Below are 25,348 nucleotides of genomic sequence, written 5' to 3' on the forward strand. Positions count from 1 at the left end.
AAATTCCATGGGTATAAGCAACCGTTCATGTGAAAAAGGCCTGGGGGATTGAGCTGACCTCAAGTTCAGCAAGTCATCAGGCGGCTGCTGCTACTACTAAGAAGGGAAAGTGTTCTTACCTGGCAAAATAGAATTACAGGGGAATTGTAGGAGGTCATAGACCTACTGTGCTTTGTTCTGTTTAAAATTTACCTGGAGGTCCAGGTCACCACATTTCAAGTGATGCTAGGAGACTTTCAAATCAGTGTGTTTGCTAAAAGAACCAACAGGAAGCTGGTGGTTTAAAAAAAATCTGATGTGTAAGGTGTATTGTGGGCAGCAGATATTAAGCCGGAGGAAGAGAACACTAAGAGATACATGGTGGCTGTTTTCAGATATGTAAAGGATTTGTAACCCAAGACAGTGGATCGAAAAATACGAAGGGAAGAAAGCACTTATTTACTGAGACCTACTGTGTACCAGCCACTGCTCTGGGACAAGTATTTGAACTCAACCTAAGGAAGATGGGAAAAAAAGCTGACATGTCCATCATTACGGTAGGAATTCTCTCAAAGTGGGCAACTGGACATACCAAACAAAGACCCAGTTAGTGCTGGCCTAAGATCTTGTAGAAGGAATTTCAGCATGAGGCAAGCAGTTTGCATGGAAGATGAATGCCTTCTCAGATCTATCTGTTCACCGTTAATAAATGTGTGGATAATCTCGGCCACTTATCACTCTTCAAGATCATTGAGAATAGGACACCCATCAATCAGATATATTAAAGTGAAAATTAAAAAAAGAAAAAAAGGGAATTCCCTGGTGGTCCAGAGGTTAGGACTCCGTGCTTTCACTGCCGAGGGCGTGGGTTCGATCCCTGGTCAGGAAACTAAGATCCCGCAAGCATGCAGGGCGTGGCCAAAGGAAAAAAAAAAAGTGAAAGTAAAGCTCCTCTGAGACAAGGATTAAAAATTCTAAGATCTTCCAGAAAGAAAGCAGATCACATACAAAGGAACATGAATCTTGAAATGAGAACTGCAAATTGAGCAATGAGATACCACTTTACAGTGATAAAATGAACAAAAAATTGCAAGGCTTGGTACTTCCAAGTGTCGGTCAGACAATTTCACACAGGGAAAGATAAACTTTTATGTGCTTCTGACGGGAAGGTGAGCTGTCACAGCCATTCTGGAAACCAGTCTGTGGCTCCGTGGTGAAACTGAGAAGAATACATATTCTCTACTACACGATTCCCTCTCTAGTCATATGCCCCAGAGAGACTCTTGCACAGGTCTATAGAGATGGCATAGGATAATTATTTTTTTTTGCAGTCGTTTGTGGTGGTAGGCAGTTGGAAGGGACTTTGTCTATTGCAATGAGAATGAGTAAGTAAACCAAGGTGGACATCTAGTATGGAATATATACTATAGTGCAGTCACAATTCAATGAACTAGATGTACCTATGGTTTAACATGGATTGAGCTTTAAAACATAGTGAAAAAGGGAAGAAAGTGAATAAGATTTATGCAGTATCATTTGCAATATGAAAAATAAGAATACGTGTGTAAAAACATTATCTTTCAGGGATACATACAGATGCAAAGATTAACTATACACGTTAGAGTGGGCAGGGAATGGGAGTGAGGATGTGATGGGGAAAAAGAGGCATAATAGAATAAGGTAAGAGACAGTGGTGCTCAGAGAGCATGCCAACTTCTGTACCTCTGATGATGTGCTGTGAACTGAAAAAGTTTACAACCTTTTTTCTTAAACAGCAAGGAAAATATAATTTGTGCTTTTTATAAGCCTAGGTGAAATCATAACTTACGTGTTGTTCTGCTTGCCAATTTATTTTTTAATTGTATGTTCACTTGTTTAATATTTAACACATTTTTATGGAGCATCCACTGCTCAACATATATATACCTGGTACAGTTCTAGGGCTCGAAGCACAGGGAATACAGCTATGAATGACACGCCCACAGGATAAATACCTAGAAGAAGCATTGGGTCAGAGGGTAAGCACAACTAAAATTTAATAGATATTGCTACATTGTCCTGAAAATGTCTATACCAACTGGTAATTTTTATTAGGTGAGGTATTTTTGATGTGGTATTAATAGGGGCACTTTCCAATTATTTGTTTCTCTAAATGTGGATGAAAGGGAGTGAGAGGAAGGGAGTTAGGAAGAATCCTAAGGAAAGATGGGATTTGAGCCGTACATTGTGTGTGAGCTGAGACAGCCCTAACAGAGCAATGTCTGATGTGTACGAGAGGCACATGCTCCCCAGGCCTCCTCATCCCAGCCCAGCCTCTCCTGACCTGGGCATTTCCCTCTTGGGTCATTTGGCAGTGGGCTCTGACATCAAGCACCTGCCATGGCAGGGGGAGAGGAAAACCCATCTCATGATTATTCCTTACCCATTGTTACCTTAGCAGGAGTGCAGCATCTGTGCCGTGGGCCGGCACCCCTACCAGGCTTCCGATGTGCTTTCCATCCAACTGCCACAGCCCTCGATGGCAACCCCTGGGCTCCGCCCAGAGCTCGTGGCGGAAACAGGATGTAATGCTTCCAAGCGGGGTGAGCAGCAATGGCTTATCTGCAGTGGTCAGTGAGGCAGACAGAAACATTCTCCGTGACCTTCCTTCCTTTGCGTGTTTGAAAACCAGGACCCTACCCCCCTTTATGGAGGAGGCAACTGAGGAGTTGTAACGAAGTGGGGTATAAACATGAAGTGTTTGTGTTTCTTCCAGTGACTGATTTCTGAAGTGTTCAGCTGAATTCCCATTCCCCACCCTGTAGCATCTTTGGCAGATTCCATAACTCTCTGCTCTCTTTCGGTAATAAAAATTTCAGTCCATTGTGGTTTAAAGTGTCAATCTCAGAATCTCAGACTCAGTTTAACTCTAATCTCCTCCCTCGTCCCAACCACGGGTTTGAGCTGAGGCTTGGGAGATCTGGGGCAGGAGTGTATAAACTGTCTTTTCACTTTCCCACAAATCCAGCACTTTGGAATAGAGAGGGGGCTGATAGGCAGGAGTAGGGTGGCAATGGAGGAGAAACAGTCTACAGTCTACAGTCGTCTGACCCTTTCCTGGGTCAACCAGTATGTTTTTCTATAGGGAGTCATCTTGTCATTTGGGGGTTGGACAATTCTTAGCATAGAACTGTTCTGTACATTTCAGAATACTTAACACTTTCCCCCTTGACCTCCACACAGATTCCCATAGCACCTTTCAGTCTTTATGACATACAACACTTTCCCAAACACCTCCTACAGGAGCCATTCTGCCCTGGTTGAGAACCACTGGAACCTTCTTGGGTTGGGGCCAAGGAGAAGGGACGGAGGACCAAGATCTTAGATTCCTGGGCCTGAGTCAGGGGTGGGAAGGAATCCTGCTTGTCTTCTGGTTGGGTCTGGCTTCATTTGGATCTTTCTGCTGCTGTGTGTCAGTCTCTGTAAAAGACGCTGTGATTGAAAATCTAAGGCTGTTGTTCATCTTCTTTTGGACCTTTCTATTGTTGAGGACGAACTTAGAGAGGGTAGCTGTGTCTTCCTTTGCTCCCAACAGTGATTCGTGCTTCCAGCACTTTCTCAGGGGAAGGGGTAGCCCTAGGGTAAATGGGTTCACTTCCCTTCACCTGAAAGCCCCTTGAGCAGCCCCCCAATTCTGCTCCTCCATCTAACCCCGTGCTCCTGTAACGCTATGTCCTGTGCAGTAGCCGTGGGAACCGCTAGAGCACTCTTGAGAAACCTCTCATAGGTTGCCTCCATCTTCTTCCCAGCAAGGATTTTGCCTTCATAAATCTCCGGAAGAGCATGAGACACCAAGCTCTACATTCACGGATGTCTCCAGACTCTAGGGGAAGCATGTCAAGTACATCAAGCTCTCCCAGGAGACACCTTACAACGCTCAACTTGGATGGCAATCCCAGGATGGGACTGAAGATTGTAAGGGTGAGGTGCCAGCTTCCCCTTTTTCATATACCCTCAGCCTCTAAACGTGATTATCTTGCAACCTGCCCATCTCTTGGCTTTATGAGGAATGGGGAAGCACACCGCTCCGGTACAGTCTAAAAATATTTCTCCCCAAGAACCCATGAGGTTGGTAGACCTCAATTCCAACTCTGTATCCCCTCTCTTTCTTTTAGATTACCTTGGAAAAGGTTCTGTGCATGTAGGGGGTGGGGAGGTTGGAGTGATGTTGGTAATGGTAGTAGGAAATTAGTAGTTCTGGCGATTTTCAGAAAGCCCTTTGTCAGCTCACTTTAACGGGTGGTGTATTTAGGTCCTTTTTTGTCCTCGGCCATGAACCCTGTCCCTATTCCAGGGCAACAGGAAAAGTCCTATTCAACCTCTTCTGATATAAGAACAGCCTGCGAGGGGAAAACTTCCAGAGTTTTGACACTAGGCCTGATGCCAGATGTAGAAACTGGAGGATAGGACCACATTCTCAGAATTAAACAAAGAGGAAAGGAAAGCTCCCCCTCCACAGCCTAAGAGCCCACAATTATCTCCGTTGGCTGTTGGTCTCTCCTTTTAAATATTCTATGGCAGGTGGAGAACGAAAAAAGAAAATACGTGTCGAGAGAACAAATCGAGGTAGAAAGACCATCTGCGGGGAAGAAAGAGATGGTCTGCTGCTCTCTGGGCTTAAGGAGTATGGAATGGCTGGGAACTTCCTGAGGTGGAAGTGAGATTCCATCTTCTGATACCACAGGAGGACAAACATTTACAACTAAAACCCTTCCAACTGTCTGTCCATCCATCCACCCACCCATCCATCCAACAGGTGTTATTATATGTCTACTCTGAGACAGGTACTTATTTTCATTATTAATGAAAATAATCTTTGTGCTATGACTTTTCTCTCCTTCTATACCTGCCTCATATGATCTTCCTGTCTAGGTATAGAACTATTAGGACCATATGTTCCTAGATACCTTGCCGGGCAGAGGCCCCATTACTGAGCAAAGTGGACCAGGGAAGATCCCTAGGGGCTAGAGTTTTGGGGCTGCTGATCTCCTGAAGTTCTTAATAAGTAATTTAATTCCTCTTTGTTTTTTTAATTTATAAAATGAGATATAAATGTAATTCAGATTTTTTTTCTATTTGGTAATTGTGAGCTTTAGAGAAAAGGATCTGAATTATACAATGACTGTGTGTATCAGTGACGAGAGAGATATACGTATACTCAGCTATAGATGCAGATATTATTATTCCTGTTATTTAGATGAGGAAACAGAATGTCAGAGGGGTTAAGTCTTACCTAAGGACTCAGAATACTGGTAAGAGTCTGTATTTGAATTTCACACCATAATGCCTCTAAGTCAGTAGGATACATAAAGGGAAGATAAGTTAAAAAAGAAGAAATCACATGTATCCCACAAAACATATGAGGCCTTCAGAACACTATCCTTATGGCAGTGCTTTGGGGAGGATACTGAGGAGTTCATTATTTGTGTGATTTAAAATTTGTGTCTATAACTGGTGTTTGCTTTTCTTGTTATTGTTTTCATGTCTGCTTCTTAGTAATGTAGTTGGCTTAACATCTTTGTAAGAACTTCCCCATTCCCAGAGCCTCATGGGGGCCAGACTCCCTTCTTTTGCTTCTTCCCAGGAGGGCAACATAAAGATTTGTGCTTCACAGATATGACAATAGTAGTTAGTCTCCAAAGATCAACCCAACAGCTCTTAGAATTCATATCCTTCATGGTATTCTCCCTTTGAATCTGGCCCTGCCTCGTACTCACTGTTGACCAATAGAATTTGGTGGAAATGATGCTTCAGAACTTCTGAGACTAGATCATAAGAAACTTTGCAACCTCTGCTTGGTTTTTGTGGAATCCTTGTTCTTAGGATGCTCCCTTTTCTGAACTCTCCCTGTTGGAACCCACCTGCCATGAAAGACCTAAGTTACATGTATGGTCATGTATTGGTGCTCTGCCAGTAGCCCTCCCTGGCCTCCCAGCTGACAGCCAGCATCACCTGGCAGCCATGTGAGTGCACCATCTTGGATATGCAGCCCAGCCCCATCATTTAAATGGCTAATGCAGTCAGATAACTTCTGGCCCAGCCATCACATATGACTGTAACTATATGAGAGACCTTAAGCAAAGACTGCCTCACTGAGCTCACTTAACCCACAGAACCATGAGAAAGAAGAATAAATTATAGAGTTTTAAGCCGTTATGTTTAAGGTGGTTTATTACATAGCAGAAGATAACTGGAACAATTCCTCTGGGGAGAGGCCAGACTCCTAGGCTCGAGTTGACCATTGGAGCTTGGGAGTTAGAATCTGGACCTTATTAGCATCTTGACCTCGTGCAAGTTCCTTCCCTTCTTTTTATATCAGTGTGCTCATCTGTAAAATGGAGACAATAATAGTACAGTCCTCATGGGATTTCTGTGAGAATTAAATGTGATGATCTGTGTAAAGGACTTAATGTGGTACCTGGCATTTACTAAGCACGGACTAAATAATTATTGAAATTAGTGGTTTTATGGAAAGTGTCTTCTAAACACAGTCATTAATTACATTTTTCTTTATTTTTGTCTTAGTCTTTTTTCTACCAGTCCTAACCTACCAGATCCCCTGGAAGCCAGACATGCAAACTTTGTGGCAAAGCTGCCTTGTACTATTTTTGCCACAGATTTTAACTGAAGGGTGGATTTTCTGAGTTGACCTGATTATTTCTTGGGTTGAGGGAATATGAACCTTCTCCTCACCCATTTTGATCTCATCTCTTCTTCAAATGCCCTATCAGTTTTGCTTTTCCTTCAGTTTCCTCCAGGGAATTGCTTTTCCTGATCTGACGGGCAGAGGGAATTGAGTGGGTAATTGATGTATAAAGATGACAAGAATGAGGGTCATTGGGATGAAAATGAAAACTGACACTAAAATTGTCCTCTGTGGTCTCTTAATGACTTGTGGCTAAGAGCATTATGCTGTTTCCATAAAAGGGAAGCAAACATATACTAGGGTTTGTTGAAATGCCAAGATGAGCGAGGCTTTCCAGAATAGCAAACATTTTCCTGTGACTTTACAGCTCTTGTAATTATGTTCATGCTGGGACCTGGGGGTGCACCATGACCACCAGGAATCCTACCTCCTCCCATGCCCGTACTGTAGATGCCAAGCTTCAACAACAAAATCGCATTGAAACCTTAGCTCTCTGAGCGGTGTGCTCTGTACCTAACCTACCTCCTTCCTCCCCATAGATTTGCTCTTTTTTTTTTTTTTTTTTTTTTACAGTCAGGACATGACTTAGAAGAGAGGGTCAAGTGGCTTATGTTGGGAATTTTATGCACACTAGGAATCTACATGTAGGGGTGCGATAGATAAGGAGAAAGATTGCTATATTTCATTTAGCTTTGTTTCTTTGTCTTTGATAGAAAAACATCTGGTTTAGGTCTTCAATTTGTACCTGAAAGAAATCTAAACCACAGAAATCTTGAAGAAAATTTTATCATCTGAGATATGGGGGAGTGGAGGTGGGGAGGGCAGTGACTTATTTTTTGACACTTTACAGCAGAAAAATCCCAGGGACCAGTTACCATGAATCAAACTAGTTATCAGCAGCACACTGGTTACTTGAATGATAGTTTTTTGGGGTTGCCTGAAACTCTGCACTGTGGTTAACACTGTTTGGCTCCACATGAGCTTGGCATACAGTTGGCACACCATAAATGTCTGATAATAGAATGAAAGAATGATACACATCTGCCAGTCTCTCAAACCAACTGTGGCTTCTTCTTGTCATCAAGTCGACTTCGATCACGAGTTTTGCCTGTGTTTTTAAACTTGCATCAACCTCTGTAGTTCTAGCTGCTGCTTTTTCCTTTTTATGTCTGGAGACAAAGCCCACATTCTTATTATCTATCTGAGACAGCGGGCCAGGTAATTGAATTTCATATACTGTGGTGTGGAATGAAAGATGAGTCCTGACTCTTACTTCATGAAAAATTATCTATGCTTTGTAATGGTATAATTCTGTTGCATGTTTGTCAACGGTGATCCATATTTCTGAATTCTTGGTGTCTGTGATGGTGGAAAATTATACATTTGGAATAAAAATTCGAAAATCTAGATTTTGAGTAATAGATTTTTGAATCAATAACTAATTTAATAAAAGGCTTATGTTTGAGTTAGTTGCTGTATTTAAGCTCTGTTGATTAGTATGGAAAATCATTACTCACTAAGGGGTGATGGCTTACTGGCTCTAGGAGGGAAAAACTTATGGTCTTAGTGCACTTTTAATCAAATTGATTTCCTTATCAGGAACAAGCATGTTTTATTGACAGTTTTACCCAAGAGCTTAAAGACTGAACATAATGAGATTTCCTTTGTTTTTGTTTTTTCCAATTTTGAAAGAAAGGCTTCCCTACTGGAGTCTAGAGATCTTGTCTGGTCTACTAGCCATGTGAAGTCTGGAACTGTCAATCTGTGAAATACATGGAAAAAGACATGACTTATCTGTAATTATCTTTCATTTTCCAGTACTCAGTGGTCAAGGTGAAAGTTTGTAGTTTTGGCTTTGGAAGCTTCCATTGCTATGTCCTGTTCTATCCTCATCCTACTTTCAAGTGATTATAGAATATATGTTTCTATAGTCTTTCTTTATTTTAAACCATTCTGCCCCCTACCCCCCAATATTCCCCTGTCCTTAACTCTCTGAAGTTTCAAGTGATAAACTGGCAGGGGAAAATTGATAGATGAACAGAAGGAAAAATAGATCCAATTTATGTTTGTTTGTTTTTTTTACATCTTTATTGGGGTATAATTGCTTTACAATGGTGTGTTAGTTTCTTCTTTATAAAAAAGTGAATCAGTTATACATATACATATGTTCCCATATCTCTTCCCTCTTAAGTCTCCCTCCGTCCCACCCTCCCTATCCCACCCCTCCAGGCGGTCACAAGGCACCGAGCTGATCTCCCTGTGCTATGCGGCTGCTTCCCACTAGCTATCTACCTTACGTTTGGTAGTGTATATATGTCCATGCCTCTCTCTTGCTTTGTCACAGCTTACCCTTCCCCCTCTCCATATCCTCAAGTCCATTCTCTAGTAGGTCTGTGTCTTTATTCCTGTCTTACCCCTAGGTTCTTCATGACATTTTTTTCCCTTAAATTCCATATATATGTGTTAGCATACGGTATTTATCTTTCTCTTTCTGACTTACTTCACTCTGTATGAGAGACTCTAGGTCTATCCACCTCATTATAAATAGCTCAATTTCGTTTCTTTTTATGGCTACGTAATATTCCATTGTATATATGTGCCACATCTTCTTTATCCATTCATCCGATGATGGACACTTAGGTTGTTTCCATCTCCGGGCTATTGTAAATATAGCTGCAATGAACATTTTGGTACATGACTCTTTTTGAATTATGGTTTTCTCAGGGTATATGCCCAGTAGTGGGATTGCTGGGTCATATGGTAGTTCCATTTGTAGTTTTTAAGGAACCTCCATACTGTTCTCCACAGTGGCTGTATCAATTTACATTCCCACCAACAGTGCAAGAGGGTTCCCTTTTCTCCACACCCTCTCCAGCATTTGTTGTTTGTAGATTTTTTGATGATGGCCATTCTGACTGGTGTGAGATGATATCTCATTGTAGTTTTGATTTGCATTTCTCTAATGATTAATGATATTGAGCATTCTTTCATGTGTTTGTTGGCAGTCTGTATATCTTCTTTGGAGAAATGTCTATTTAGGTCTTCTGCCCATTTTTGGATCGGGTTGTTTGTTTTTTTGTTATTGAGCTGCATGAGCTGCTTATAAATTTTGGAGATTAATCCTTTGTCAGTTGATTCATTTGCAAATATTTTCTCCCATTCTGAGCATTGTCTTTTGGTCTTGTTTATGGTTTCCTTTGCTGTGCAAAAGCTTTGAAGTTTTATTAGGTCCCATTTGTTTATTTTTGTTTTTATTTTCATTTTCTGGGAGGTGGGGCAGAAAGGAACTTGCTGTGATTTATGTCATAGAGTGCTCTGCCTATGTTTTCCTCTAAGAGTTTGATAGTTTCTGGCCTTACATTTAGGTCTTTAATCCATTTTGAGCTTTATTTTTGTGTATGGTGTTAGGGAGGGATCTAATCTCATACTTTTACATGTACCTGTCCAGTTGTCCCAGCACCACTTATTGAAGAGGCTGTCCTTTCTCCACTGTACATTCCTGCCTCCTTTATCAAAGATGTGACCATATGTGCGTGGGTTTATCTCTGGGCTTTCTATCCTGTTCCATTGATCTATCTTTCTGTTTTTGTGCCAGTACCATACTGTCTTGATTACTGCAGCTTTGTAGTATAGTCTGAAGTCAGGGAGCCTGATTCCTCCAGCTCCGTTTTTCGTTCTCAAGATTGCTTTGGCTATTCGGGGTCTTTTGTGTTTCCATACAAATTGTGAAATTTTTTGTTCTAGTTCTGTGAAAAATACCAGTGGTAGTTTGATAGGGATTGCATTGAATCTGTAGATTGCTTTGGGTAGTACAATCATTTTCACAATGTTGATTCTTCCAATCCAAGAACATGGTATATCTCTATTTGTATCATCTTTAATTTCTTTCATTAGTGTCCTACAGTTTTCAGCATACGGGTCTTTTGTCTCCTTCGGTAGGTTTATTCCTAGGTATTATATTATTTTTGTTGCAGTGGTAAATGGGAGTGTTTCCTTAATTTCTATTTCAGATTTTTCATCATTAGTATATAGGAATGCCAGAGTATTCCACGCATTAATTTTGTATCCTGCTACTCTACCAAATTCATTGATTAGCTCCAGTAGTTTTCTGGTAGCATCTTTAGGAGTCTCTATGTATAGTATCATGTCATCTGCAAACAGTGACAGCTTTACTTCTTCTTTTCTGATTTGGATTCCTTTTATTTCCTTCTCTGATTGCTGTGGCTAAAACTTCCAAAACTATGTTGAATAAGAGTGGTGACAGTGAGCAACCTTGTCTTGTTCCTGATCTTAGTGGAAATGCTTTCAGTTTTTCACCACTGAGGATGATGTCGGCTGTGGGTTTGTCATATATGGCCTTTATTATGTTGAGGAAAGTTCCCACTATGCTTACTTTCCACAGGGTTTTTTAAATCATAAATGGGTGTTGAATTTTGTCGAAAGCTTTCTCTGCATCTATTGAAATGATCATATGGTTTTTCTCCTTCAATTTGATAATATGGTTTATCACATTGATTGTTTTGCATATATTGAAGAATTCTTGCATTCCTGGGATAAACCCCAGTTGATCATGGTGTATGATCCTTTTAATGTGCTGTTGGATTCTGTTTGCTAGTATTTTGTTGAGGATTTTTGCATCTATGTTCATCAGTGATATTGGCCTGTAGATTTCTTTCTTTGTGACATCTTTGTCTTGTTTGGTATCAGGGTGATGGTGGCCTCATAGAATGAGTTTGGGAGTGTTCCTCCCTCTCCTATATTTTGGAAGAGCTTGAGAAGGATAGGTGTTAGCTCTTCTCTAAATGTTTGATAGAATTCTCCTGTGAAGCCATCTGGTCCTGGGCTTTTGTTTGTTGGAAGATTTTTAATCACAGTCTCAACTTCAGTGCTTGTGATTGGTCTGTTCATATTTTCTGTTCCTTCCTGATTCAGTCTTGGCACGTTGTGCATTTCTAAGAATTTGTCCATTTCTTCCAGGTTGTCCATTTTATTGGCATAGAGTTGCTTGTAGTAATCTCTCATGATCTTTTGTATTTCTGCACTGTCAGTTGTTACTTCTCCTTTTTCATTTCTAATTCTATTGATTAGAGTCTTCTCCCTTTTTTTCTTGATGGGTCTGGCTAATGGTTTATCAATTTTGTTTATCTTCTCAAAGAACCAGCTTTTAGTTTTATTGATCTTTGCTATCATTTCCCTCATTTCTTTTTCATTTATTTCTCATCTGATTTTTATGATTTCTTTCCTTCTGCTAGCTTTGGGGTTTTTGTGTTTTTCTATCTCTATTTGCTTTAGGTGCAAGGTTAGGTTGTTTATTCGAGATGTTTCCTGTTTCTTAAGGTAGGATTGTATTGCTATAAACTTCCCTCTTAGAACTGTTTTTGCTGAATCCCATAGGTTTTGGGTCGTCGGGTCTCCATTGTCATTTGTTTCTACGTATTTTTTTATTTCCTCTTTGATTTCATCAGTGATCAGTTCGTTATTAAGTAGTGTATTGTTTAGCCTCCATGTGTTTGTATTTTTTTACAGATCTTTTCCTGTAATTGATATCTAGTCTTATAGCATTGTGGTCAGAAAAGATACTTGAAACAATTTCAATTTTCTTAAATTTACCAAGGCTTGTGACCCAAGATATGATCTATCCTGCAGAATGTTCCATGAGCACTTGAGAAAAATGTGTATTCTGTTGTTTTTGGATGGAATGTCCTATAAATATCAATTAAGTCCATCTTGTTTAATGTATCATTTAAAGCTTGTGTTTCCTTATTTATTTTCATTTTGGATGATCTGTGCATTGGTGAAAGTGGGGTGTTAAAGTCCCCTACTATGAATGTGTTACTGTCAATTTCCCCTTTTATGGCTGTTAGTATTTGCCTTATGTATTGAGGTGCTCCTATGTTGGGTGCATAAATATTTACAATTGTTATATCTTCTTCTTGGATCGATCCCTTGCCCATTATGTAGTGTCCTTCTTTGTCTCTTCTAATAGTCTTTATTTTAAAGTCCATTTTGTCTGATATGAGAATTGCTACTCCAGCTTTCTTTTGGTTTCCATTTGCATGAAATATCTTTTGCCATCCCCTTACTTTCAGTCTGTATGTGTCTCTAGGTCTGAAGTGGGTCTCTTGTAGACAGCAAATATATGGGTCTTGTTTTTGTATCCATTCAGCCAATCTGTGTCTTTTGGAGGGAGCATTTAGTCCATTTACTTTTAAGGTAATTATTGATATGTATGTTCCTATTCCCATTTTCTTAATTGTTTTGGGTTCGTTATTGTAGGTCTTTTCCTTCTCTTGTGTTTCTTGCCTAGAGAAGTTCCTTTAGCAGTTGTTGTAAAGCTGGTTTGGTGGTACTGAACTCTCTCAGCTTTTGCTTGTCTGTAAAGGTTTTAATTTCTTCATAAAATCTGAATGAGATCCTTGCTGGGTAGAGTAATCTTGGTTGCAGGTTTTTCTCCTTCATCACTTTAAATATGTCCCGCCAGTCCCTTCTGGCTTGCAGAGTTTCTGCTGAAAGATCAGCTGTTAACCTTATGGGGATTCCCTTGTGTGTTATTTGTTGTTTTTCCCTTGCTGCTTTTAATATGTTTTCTTTGTATTTAATTTTTGACAGTTTGATTAATATGTGTCTTGGCATATTTCTCCTTGGATTTATCCTGTATGGGACTCTCTGTGCTTCCTGGACTTGATTAACTATTTCCTTTCCCATATTAGGGAAGTTTTCAACTATAATCTCTTCAAATATTTTCTCAGTCCCTTTCTTTTGCTCTTCTTCTTCTGGAACCCCTATAATTCGAATGTTGGTGAGTTTAATGTTGTCCCAGAAGTCTCTGAGACTGTCCTCTGTTCTTTTCATCTTTTTTCCTTATTCTGATCTGCAGTAGTTATTTCCACTATTTTATCTTCCAGGTCACTTATCCATTCTTCTGCCTCAGTTATTCTGCTATTGATCCCATCAAGAGTATTTTTAATTTCATTTATTGTGTTGTTCATTGTTTCATCTTTAGTTCTTCTAGGTCCTTGTTAAATGTTTCTTGCATTTTGTCCATTCTATTTCCAAGATTTTGGATCATCTTTACTATCATTATTCTGATTTCTTTTTCAGGTAGACTGCCTATTTCCTCTTCATTTGTTAGGTGTGGTGGGTTTTTATCTTGCTCCTTCCTCTGCTGTGTGTTTTTTTGTCTTCTCATTTTACTTATCTTACTGTGTTTGGGGTCTCCTTTTTGCAGGCTGCAGGTTCGTAATTCCCGTTGTTTTTGGTGTCTGTCCCCAGTGGCTAAGGTTGGTTCAGTGGGTTGTGTAGGCTTCCTGGTGGAGGAGACTAGTGCCTGTGTTCTGGTGGATGAGGCTGGATCTTGTCTTTCTGGTGGGCAGGACTGAGTCCGGTGGTGTGTTTTGGGGTGTCTGTGGACTTATTATGATTTTAGGCAGCCTCTGCTAATGGGTGGGGTTGTGTTCCTGTCTTGCTAGTTGTTTGGCATAGGGTGTCCAGCACTGTAGCTGGCTGGTCTTTGAGTGAAGGTGGGTGCTGGTGTTGAGATGAAGATCTCTGGGAACTTTTTGCTGTTTGATATTATGTGGAGCTGGGAGGTCTCTTGTGGACCAGTGTCCTGAAGTTGGCTCTCCCACCTCAGAGGCACAGTACTGACTCCTGACTGCAGCACCAAGAGCTTTTCATCCACATGGCTCAGAATAAAAGGGAGAAAAAGTAGCAAGAAAGAATTAGTAGAAGTAGAAAGAAAGAAAGAAAGAAAGGAGGGAGGGAGAGAGGAAGGAAGGAAGGAAGGAGGGAAGGAAGAAAAAAAGAAAGAAAGAAGATAAAGTAAAATAAAGTAAGATAAAATATAATAAAGTTATTAAAATAAAAAAATAATTATTAAGAAAAAAAAAACGGACAGATAGAACCCTAGGACAAATGGTGGAAGCAAAGCTATACAGACATAATCTCACACAGAAGCATACACATACACACTCACAAAAAGAGGAAAAGGGGAAAAATCATAAATCTTGCTCTCAAAGTCCACCTCCTCAATTTGGGATGATTCGTTGTCTATTCATGTATTCCACAGATGCAGGGTACATCGAGTTGATTGCGGAGCTTTAATCCGCTGCTTCTGAGGCTGCTGGGAGAGATTTCCCTTTCTCTTCTTTGTTCTCACAGCCCCCAGGGGCTCAGCTTTGGATTTGTTCCCGCCTCTGTGTGTAGGTCGCCAGAGGGCGTCTGTTCTTCGCTCAGACAGGACGGGGTTAAAGGAGCCGCTGATTTGGGGGCTCTGGCTCACTCAGGCCGGGGGAAGGGAGGGGCACGGAGTGCGGGGCGGGCCTGTGGCGGCAGAAGCCGGCGTGACGTTGCCCCAGCCTGAGGCGCGCCGTGCGTTCTCCCGGGGAAGTTGTCCCTGGATCCCGGGACCCTGTCAGTGGCGGGCTGCACAGGCTCCCCGGAAGGGGGTGTGTGGAGAGTGACCTGTGCTCACACACAGGCTTCTTGGTGGCGGCAGCAGCAGCCTTAGCGTCTCATGCCCGTCTCTGGGGTCCGCGCTTTTAGCCGCGGCTCACGCCCGTCTCTGGAGCTCCTTTAAGCAGCGTTCTTAATCCCCTCTCCTCGCGCACCAGGAAAGAAAGAGGCAAGAAAAAGTCTCTTGCCTCTTCGGCAGGTCCAGACTTTTCGCCGGACTCCCTCCCGGCCACCGGTGGCGCACTAGCCGCCTTCAGGCTGTGTTCACGCCGCCAACCCCAGTCCTCTCCCGGCTCTCCGACTGAAGCCCGAGCCTCAGCTCGCAGCCCCGCCCGCCCCGGCGGGTGAGCAGACAAGCCTCTCGGGCTGGTGAGTGCCGGTCGGCCCTGATCCTCTGTGCGGGAATCTCGCCGCTTTACCCTCCGCACCCCTGTTGCTGTGCTCTCCTCCGCGGCTTCGAAGCTCCCCCCTCCGCCACCCGCAGTCTCTGCCCGCGAAGGGGCTTCCTAGTGTGTGGGAACCTTTCCTCCTTCACGGCTCCCTCCCACTGGTGCAGGTCCCGTCCCTATGCTTTTGTCTCTGTTTATTCTTTTTTCTTTTGCCCTACCCAGGTATGTGGGGGAGTTTCTTGCGTTTTGGGAGGTCTGAGGTCTTCAGCTAGTGTTCAGTAGGTGTTCTGTAGGAGTTGTTCCACGTGTAGATGTATTTCTGTTGTATCTGTGGGGAGGAAGGTGATCTTCGCGTCTTACTCTTCCGCCATCTTGCCGGAAGCTCCCATCTTCTGAATAACTAGGCTTTAAAATGCTTAGGCCCTGGATCCTACCTCACCCAGTTTCTGACTAAAACTGAAGTGGATTTAGCCCCTACCTGGCTTCTGAATAACTAGGCTTGAAAATGCTTAGGCCGTGGATTCTACCTCAGTAAGTTTCTGCCTAAAACTGAATGGATTTAGGTCCTAACTGGCTTCTGAATAACTAGGCTTTAAATGCTTGGGCCCTGCATTGTACCTCTGCCACTTTCTGACTAAAACTGAAGTGGATTTAGCCCCTACCTGGCTTCTGAATAACTAGGCTTTAAAATGCTTAGGTCCCGGATTCTACCTCAGCCAGTTTCTGATTAAAACTGAAGTGCCAATTTATGTTTTAAATGTCCAGCTGAAGCTCCCAAACTAGAGAAAAATACCTAAAAGAAATTGAGGCTTTCAGGTAAAAAAATATATCATTGTTGTTATTATTTTTAATGGTAATAATAATAATCCATGACTAACAGATGTCAAAATCTATGTGGAAAAAACTAAGCATGTGTTTCTGTCAGAGGAGTGAACTTGAAAACAGATGATCAAGAAAGTAAGGCTGCTTGTTATCTCTGTCTAGTTATTACCGTACAGCACTGGGTCATCTTTGGCAAGTACAGTGTCCCTCAGTATCTGTGGGGGATTGGTTCCAGGGGTCCCTGTGGATACCAGAATCCTCAGATGTTCAGGTCCCTTACATATAAAATGGTGTCATACAATTAATACAGTCAGCCCTCTGATCTGTGGATTCAGCCAATCAGTGAAACCCACAGATACCAAGGGCCGACAGTAGGGGTATTTGTGTGCACTTACTTCAAAGGAAAGGTCAAGTCTGAGAATAACAATTGAGATATTATTAGTTCCTATGAGACTAAGATTGTCATGTAATCTATAATATAATAAATCGAATTTTTCTGAACTTCAAAATTAAAATGAATTACTTACTGATAGTAAGTAATCCTAATTATTTACTAATCCCATTTGCTGAGGACTTCTTGTGTGTCAGGTAATGTGATAAATCCTCTCTTTACATTATTTAATCTAATCATTTCAGTAACTCAGTGCCATAGGGAGAACTATTATTCTATTTTATAGATGAGGAAACTGAGGCTTGTAAGAGTTAGGTAACTTGTCCAGGTAAAGTAAGGGAATGTTGACAAGCTACATGCAATAGTACCTGTTAGGGTTGTTGTTTTCCATTCTAAAAACAAACATTTATTGAGCACTTTCTATATGCCAGGGGGTTTTACATATGTTGTTATATTTAGTCTTTAAAACAATTCTCTGGAGTAAGGCATGGATATTCCCACTTTAGAGATCAGAAAACTTAGGTTCAGCAAGGTCAGGTGTCTTGCTGAAGACATTATAGGTAGAAAGTGATGAAGCTAGGATTTGAGTCCAAATCTTCTGACTTGGAATCAGAATAGAGTCTCAAAATTGTTAAAGTGGTAACACACCTGGAAATCATAGTTGTTGTAGACTTCAATTAGGAATATCATGCTCTTATTTGGGACATGGGGGCAGAATGGTATATTTAATTCCAACACAAGAACAAAGAACAATTTTAGTAGCAAAAAATAAATCTACATGTATGATTATAAAACAAATCAACCTGTGGCAACGACCTAAATATGCCACTCAGCTGTCCCTTCAAGAGAGAGCCTGCTGCAGGAAAACAGTGAGCTGTCAGCTCTTGCACCTTTGGGGTCTGCTCTGGCCTTCACCCTGAGGCCACGTTCTCCCCAGCTAATGACTGGGCATAATGGAGGTACTAGAGCTGGGTCATTTTTGTTCAATGTGAAACTTCTCAATGGGCAGTCGTCTCTCTGAGGCGCCCACAAGTCTGGCTGAGACCTTCACAGAGGTCACTGCAGTCTGAGGCTCTTGTACCATGTCCTCCTTCCCTCCCTCTCTAGAAACACGGTCTGAGTTGCTCTTGGGCTACTCCTGCCCCCACTCCCCTTTGTCCTTCATAAACATTTCCCCCAGTAAATCTGTTATGTTTCTGTTTCCTGGAAGTCCCATTTCCTGGAGGTCCCAAACTGATGCAGAACCTAAAACATTATTGTCTGTGAAAAAATAACAATGAGCTATTGAACTAGGTATTGTTTATTAATATTTATTTGCTATTTTATCATTTGTTTTGTTAGCTGCTAATATTTGCTAGCAGATAGGTGATAATACCAACATTTTAAGAAAAAGTTAGAAAGAGATACACAGTTTAAAAATGGAGTTAATCTATTCATGAATCTGATTCTTTTGAGAGAGACTGCCATTATTTTCTGTAAGTATCTTATACCTTTTTCAAACTTGAGGGATCATAAGAGAATCACAGGTACAACTATATGGGTATTTTAATTTTGCAAGTTCAGAAATTTGATTTTCTTCCCACACATGGATGAACTGACCAAGGGAGATTGATTTGTGTCAACTACATTCACACTAAACTAATTTATAAACCCAAATTCCAGCTAATTGATTTATATTTAGACACATACCAGGCCCAATCAAGTAACAGGGGGATCATTTGCACAGGTCGTTATAAAATGGTTTGTTATTATTATCATTATAATTGCTACTTTATTATTATTACAGCTACTATTAATATCAACAAGGATCAGTTGACTAGAATTAGAACTCATGTAGTCTGAACTGTGTTGATGACATACTGACAAATCATTCTCCAACTTTCCATTTCCAAATTAAATTTTTACTTTTTCTTCTTTATAAAAGCAATACATATCATTGTAGAAAATTGAGAAAATACAGACAAGCCAACAGCAAAACAAAATAAGAGAATAACAACAAAAATTATACGTAATCCCACTACCCAGAGATTATTCCTACTAACATTTTGGTGTATATTTTTCCATTATTACTTACAAAGCGTACATCAAAATGTTTTAAGTACTGTATGAGCTCTTTAATATTTTGCCTTTTCACTTAGCAGTATAACTTGAACATTTTACCATTGCATTAAATATTCTTCTGCTACACTGTTTCCTAACTTTTTTGGGGGGTTATAACACATTGATTCAGAGTTAGGGTCTCTTGCCCTAGAAAAGTGAACATGCATGCAAAAGTTGCATACAAATCTTAGAAGTTTCACTGCCTGAATAGAGACTGTACATTTCCTGTCCCTGCCTATCCCATTATAGACAGCTACACAGTATTCTATCCAGTTTAAGTTAGTACTATCATTTGTTTAATCACATTCCTATAGATAGTTTTCCCTATCATGAACAGGGTGATTGCGATCTTTTATATTTGTTATTATGATATTCTTTCACATCAAAATTCCCAGTACTGCAACTTCATAGTTACAATTTAGCTCAAAGGTTTAAGTATAAATGACCAGAGCTTATACATCTGGAAGAGTGAGGGCAGCTTTTGGAAGATTTTACCTTTGGGAGCGTTACACTAAATCCAGTGATGCTGATATTTGAATCAGTTTTTTAAATGCCATCTGTGCTGTGGTTTCTAGTGACACATGCTTTTAAAAATTCTCAAAGGTGGTAAATTTTCAACTTTGAAAGTGAATTTGATTTTTAAAAATGGTCCCAACTTCTTTGGAACAAAGTTATTTTAACTAAATAATTAAATAAACTGAATAATAACATTTGGGCTATTTTAAAAAATTACTATAAGCAAAAAGATTAATTTTCTTTTTTTGCTTGGGTTGGGCTCTGCCTTGTACAGACAGAGACTTAGCAAAAGAGAACAAAGAAAGCATCAATGAAATAGTGTATAATTTCCCAAGTCCACTACTTGGAATTAGAAATTCACTTATACAAATACAGATAGGTTCATTTAAAAGAAAATATGTGTCATAACTGTGTTGGTTAATTTTATTTGTGAGCTTAGCTAGGTTACAGTACCAGTTGTTTGGTCCAGTACCAGTGTAGATGTTGCTGTGAAGGTATTCTTTAGATGAGATTAACATTAAGTTTTAACTGATTAACATTTAAATGAGATTATTCTTATTAAGTGAGATTAACATTTTATATCAGTAGATGTTGAATAAGCAGATTATCCTCTGTGATGGGGTGGGCCTCATCTAATCAGTCAAAGGTCTTAAAGCCAAAGATGGAGGTCCCCTAAAGAGGAAGGAATTCTGCCTCAAGACTGTAACATAGAAACCCTGCCCGAGTTTCTGGCCTTGGACTCAAGACTACAACATCAACTCTTGCCAGAATTTCCTGCCTGCAGCCTGCCCTATAGATTCTGGACCTGACGGCCTCACAATTATGAGCCAGTTGTGAGCCATCTCCTTAAAATAAATCTCCCTCTATGTATCCTATTGGTTTTGTTTCTCTGGTGAACCCTGAATAATTCAATTATCAGTTGTTCCCAGATCCCTTTTGTCGTGTGGTATTTTTACTATTATCAATTGTGAGGAGAGATGCTTGCTGACTTTGTCTTAGATTTAGGACTCCATATTCCCTTTGGGTTGCTGGCCCTCTGTTGACTCCAATTGATACATAGCAGATTTTAAAAACATTGAGAACAGTATTTGTTTAAAGAAATCAACTTTGTAAAATTGCATTGGGATCATTCACTTATTACCATTATTTTTAATTGTGATAAAATACATGTAGCATGAAATTTACCATCTTAACATTTTAAGTATACAGTTCAGAAGTGTTCAGTATATTCACATTATTGTGAAACAGATCGCCAGAACTCCTTTATTCTTCTGAAGAACTCTTCAGATCTTGCTGATCTGAAACTCTATACCCATTAAACAACTTGCCATTTCTCTCTACTCCGCAGCTCCTGAAGACCACCATTCTGCTTTCTGTCTCTATGACTCTAGATACCTCACATAAGTAGAATCATATGGTATTTGTTTTTTGTGACTAGTGTATTTCACTTGGCATAATGTCCTCAAGGTTCATCCATGTTATAGCATCTGTCAGAATTTTCTTCCTTTTTAAGGCTAAATACTATTCTATTGTATGTATATACCACATTTTATTTATCCATTCATCCATTGATGGACATTTGGGTTGCTTCTACCTTTTGGCTATTGTGCATAATGCTGCTGTGGTTGTGGGTGTATAAATATTTGAGACCCTGCTCTCAATTCTTTTGAATATATACCCAGAAGTAGAATTGCTGGATCATATGGTAGTTCTATTTTTCATTTTTTAGAAAAACTACCATATTATTTTCTGTAAGGGATGAACCACTTTACATTCCCATCACTGGTGCACAAAGATTCCAATTTCTCCACATCCTTTTCAACACTTGTTATTTTCTCTTTATTTGATAGCCATCCTAATGGGTATAAAGTGGTATCTCATTGTGGTTTTGATTTCTATTTCTCTAATGGTTAGTGAGGCTGAGCATCTTTTCGTATGCTTATTGGCCATTTGTACATCTCCTTTGGAGAAATGTCTATTCAAATTCTTTGCCCATTTTTTAATTGGGTTGTTTGTTTTTTGTTGTTGAGTTGTAGGATTTATTTGTTTATTCTAGATAATAACCTCTTACCAGATCTATGATTTGCAGGTATTTTCTTCTGTTCCATGGTTTGACTTTTCACTCTGTTGATTGTGTCTTTTGGCACAGATGTTTGGACTTTTGATATAGTCCTGTTTATTTATTTTCTTCTTTTGTTGTCTGTGCTTTTGGTGTCATAGGGACCATTAACTTTTTTCTAAAATCACACCATATTTATATAAATCACACCCTATGAATAGTCTATATATCACTCCAGTCATACACATATTTTTTGCCTTCAGTAACACTCAACATTGTCCCCATCAACACACTCATAGGAATCCTAAGAAAAATTTCACAGGACAGCAATTTGGGCTGTTTTTCTATGACCATGGCCAAGACTTGGTCATCATGATTTACTGTGGCTCTGAAGTGAGTGAAGAGGACATTTGGAAGCAATTTTCTGGTGCAACAACTAGCACCAAGTAGATATCTAGGCCATATTTATTGAGTGATTGAATGATAGTCTCATTCTTTGACATCTGAAAATATTTTCAGAATTTATTTCATGTTTTTTTTAGTTCTACCACAGTCATTCCCTCAGATGGAACAGCTACAATTTGTGCAACTGGAAATTCAGTCCAACAGGTTGTCATTGCCTCAGAATGCTTAAAAATTGTTGTTTTGAAAGACTTATGTCATCTCTCTAAGGCAAGTTGAAGTGAGAGCAAAACGTTGAGACTCAGAGAGTTTTAAGGCTGATTTCGATTTAAGGCTAACTGAATGGAAAACAAGACAGCCCGTTGTGAAAGATGAAAATTCAAAATCTTATACCCTATCACTGCTCAGTGAATGAATGGCCTTTTACTATATAAACAAAGATTGTCAGAGAAAATCATGTCAAGTGAACCAGATTTAACATGCAACTACTAGATTAAGAGCTCCTTGAAGGCAAGGGCCACATCTGTCAATCCTTGCCAACACACACACGCAGCCATGCATAGACACACGTATGTGTACACATCTCAAAGACAAATAAAACTTTGTGTCAGTTCTCTAACTTAGAATCCCAAAGAATTTATCTGTACCTATATAATTAAATTATATACACATACTAAATATGTCTAAATATAGTTTAATGTGAATGTCCATGTTTACAAATATTTTATTGGGTTAGGAGAATTCTGGCAAATCAATAGCCATGATTCAAAGAAGTATGAGAATACATTTTGATTTTGGTTGTAAGCTGACCTTTTGGGGAAAGCAGTAAGTATATTTTCTAATTATTCCTTGGCCAAAATGAAAAACTAACTGGGTTTCTTAAAAATAATTATTGTTTGCGTCTTTCTCTTTGGAGACTCTGATTTGTTTCCTTTTGTTTTTTGATATCACCACACTGGTTTCCCCAGAGGACGTTGACGTTGACAGAGAAAGACCAAAGGAACTTTTGTGACCTCATCCAAATGTCATAACAAAAGTAAGTCTTAGCATGCTTCTGAGGGATTGACTTTCAAGCAGGAACTAGGTTGTTTTGGAAACTTAGCTAATGACATTGTTATTATTTCTCATGAGTGATTAGGTTGATAGATCAGTCCCACTTGCATTTAGTGTAATCCCTCCAGACCTGAATGGCGACCCATCAGTACAGAAGCTGTGTGGCCCTGAAGCTTGGCCAAAGTGCTCTTCTCTGTAAGAAGGATGTGGCATTTGCCTCTGAAATCTTTACATTTGGCTGTGAACCGCCCCCCCCAATAATGTTTTCTTAATAAGTACACCTAAAGATTTTGAGGCATCTTTCATCCTTGGAATATTAATAGATTTTGAAAAATTTAAAGGATAAATTTGCAAAGCACAAATGACATTTGTAGAAATTTAGGCAAGACACAAATATTACAGGTATTAGAATTCATTTGATTTGCAGTTTTTAATTGTGCCTGGCAGACAGTAGGAGTGCAATAAATATTTACTGAATGTTGAATAAATGAAGTGAATTTGGAAATAAGCAGAGAGCCCTTGTTGCATTGTAAATCATTGCAGAAGTATGTTTTTACAGATATCATTGGGATGCAATCGTATCTTCTTGACCTTCTTATGCCTTTATTGATGTGTTTTGACTGATGCTAAGAAGATGCTAGTTTAAAAGGAGACGCCTATAATTTAAAAACATGATTTTTACCATCTCCTAACACTTCACAAAGGTCAAGAGGGTAGATAAACAACTTCCTACAGCTGCTGCTACATCTGGCACACGCCTGCAGCAGAAAGTGTGCGCTGAAAAGATAAACACGTCAGGTTGTATCTACTTGCACGCCTATGCTTTTTGTGTCTGAACTTGACCCTTAGCCATTAAGTTTAAAACCAGGCTTGACATTAATGAATAAAAACTCAAAAGAAGTTATGCTGAATTGAAATTACAGGCATTCCCAAGGGGACATATTTCTCTGATGGTTTTGAGGTTAACTTTGATTTTGTAATCCTGGCTCAGCATTTTATCTTTGTTGCTTCCTTCTGGGAATCATCTCATCTTGATTTCTGCGCAGTTTCAGGTCCCTTATGATTTCCTAATTGTTCTGTCTAGGTGGATTTACTTATATATGGCTGTGTGTCAAGTGTTACTTCATTTTGTGACCTCTTGAGGATGCGTCCAGCTCTGAGATTCTGCGACACTTGAGGTATATCTGAAATTTGCAGGTGAGTTTTCAAAGAAGTCATCACGCAGGATTCTGTTCCAGCTTTCAAGTGAATAATCTGTTGGTTGATTATCTTGCATACTTCTTATAAATACTGCTGATGACTCAGAGCCTTAAGAAACCTATTCAGCCTGGATCCTTTCACTGAAGACTTTAGGGATTAGGTATGACTTTATAATGTTCACTCATTGTTATTTGTGATGAAGCTGGGAATGCTCTCAATGAACATTTATTGGATCAAACAGAGACCTCTCAATTCCAAGTTGATTTTCCTATCCAGGAAACCACAGCAGCTGTCAAACATAGTATTGCTGATTCTCTTATTTGCTAACTAAGCATCCAGATGCTATTATTCACATCGTTTGGATCCGTTCACATATTCCTATCTCAAATATTTTCCATAGAACCAAGTTATGTCTTTATATAATATGCTTAAGTTTGTGAGAATTATAATTTCAATCTCCTGTCCTTGTTTATTGCCACAAACAATCATCGATATAAGTGTATCGGTTTTCCTAGTATTATGTTCAACACATCTGAAACTTCTAGAAAAACATTTGAATATTCTGTTTCTTTTTGTGGTGGCAGACACAGCCTCTGTGGTGGTCATTTCTGCATTGATCCTTGACCAACAAATGCAGGTATCCAGGCATGATGTTTACACTCTGTTTTTGCCAAATTGCTGGGTGAGCACTTTACAAGATCACAGAGTGTTCTCTATCTCCTCATTAGCATTTAGAGAACCTTGGCAACAGGGATGGAGCCATAGGAGGGAAGCCGGCTGCTATTTAAATGGAGGAAAGTCACTCTATGGCTGATAAGCAGGAGGAGTGATAAATTGCAATCGGCCTTTCAGCCTTAGGAATTCACAGTGCGGGTCCATCGTGAACCCAGTCGCATCTGATGAACTTTTACTTTTCACAACATCATCTGAGGGCAGCGATAGGGGCGAAGTAATGTCCTTGCATGGTCTGCATTGGATACCTGTCAGTTGGTTTACAGATAATCTACAGACCACAGAGTATTTTGCTGATGTACTTAAGACCAGAAACACAGCAGCAGGAAATGCTAAGTTCAGAAGGCTTCTAGGAATAAGTGTCGCCAGTCTGCAGTATTATATTTCCGCTTTAAGAAAGATCAAAATATTGTTGATAAACACTAGGTTTTAGACCTGTACAAAGCCCTGTAAATGCATGCTTGTTTTTCTTTAAACTTAGGAATACTGTACCTGTTGACATAGTAAATACTAATAAAACTCCAGGGATGAACTGGGAAGCCCCTTCATCTGGAAGGGGGGGGCAT

General features: G+C 39.8%; 1 long non-coding RNA gene across 3 annotated transcripts in view; it reads left to right on the forward strand.

The window, feature by feature from the left end:
- Nucleotides 1-25,348, forward strand: part of LOC117200823 (uncharacterized) — a 133,160-nt gene that overhangs the window by 55,735 nt on the left and 52,077 nt on the right. For all 3 annotated transcript variants that reach the window (XR_007477035.1, XR_007477036.1, XR_007477034.1), the window contains exons 3-4: nucleotides 22,766-22,833; nucleotides 23,935-24,047. This is a non-coding gene — a long non-coding RNA (uncharacterized LOC117200823). The remainder of the gene's footprint in view (nucleotides 1-22,765; nucleotides 22,834-23,934; nucleotides 24,048-25,348) is intronic.

The sequence above is a fragment of the Orcinus orca genome, chromosome 4, assembly GCF_937001465.1.
Source record: "Orcinus orca chromosome 4, mOrcOrc1.1, whole genome shotgun sequence".
Classification (NCBI taxonomy): domain Eukaryota; kingdom Metazoa; phylum Chordata; class Mammalia; order Artiodactyla; family Delphinidae; genus Orcinus; species Orcinus orca.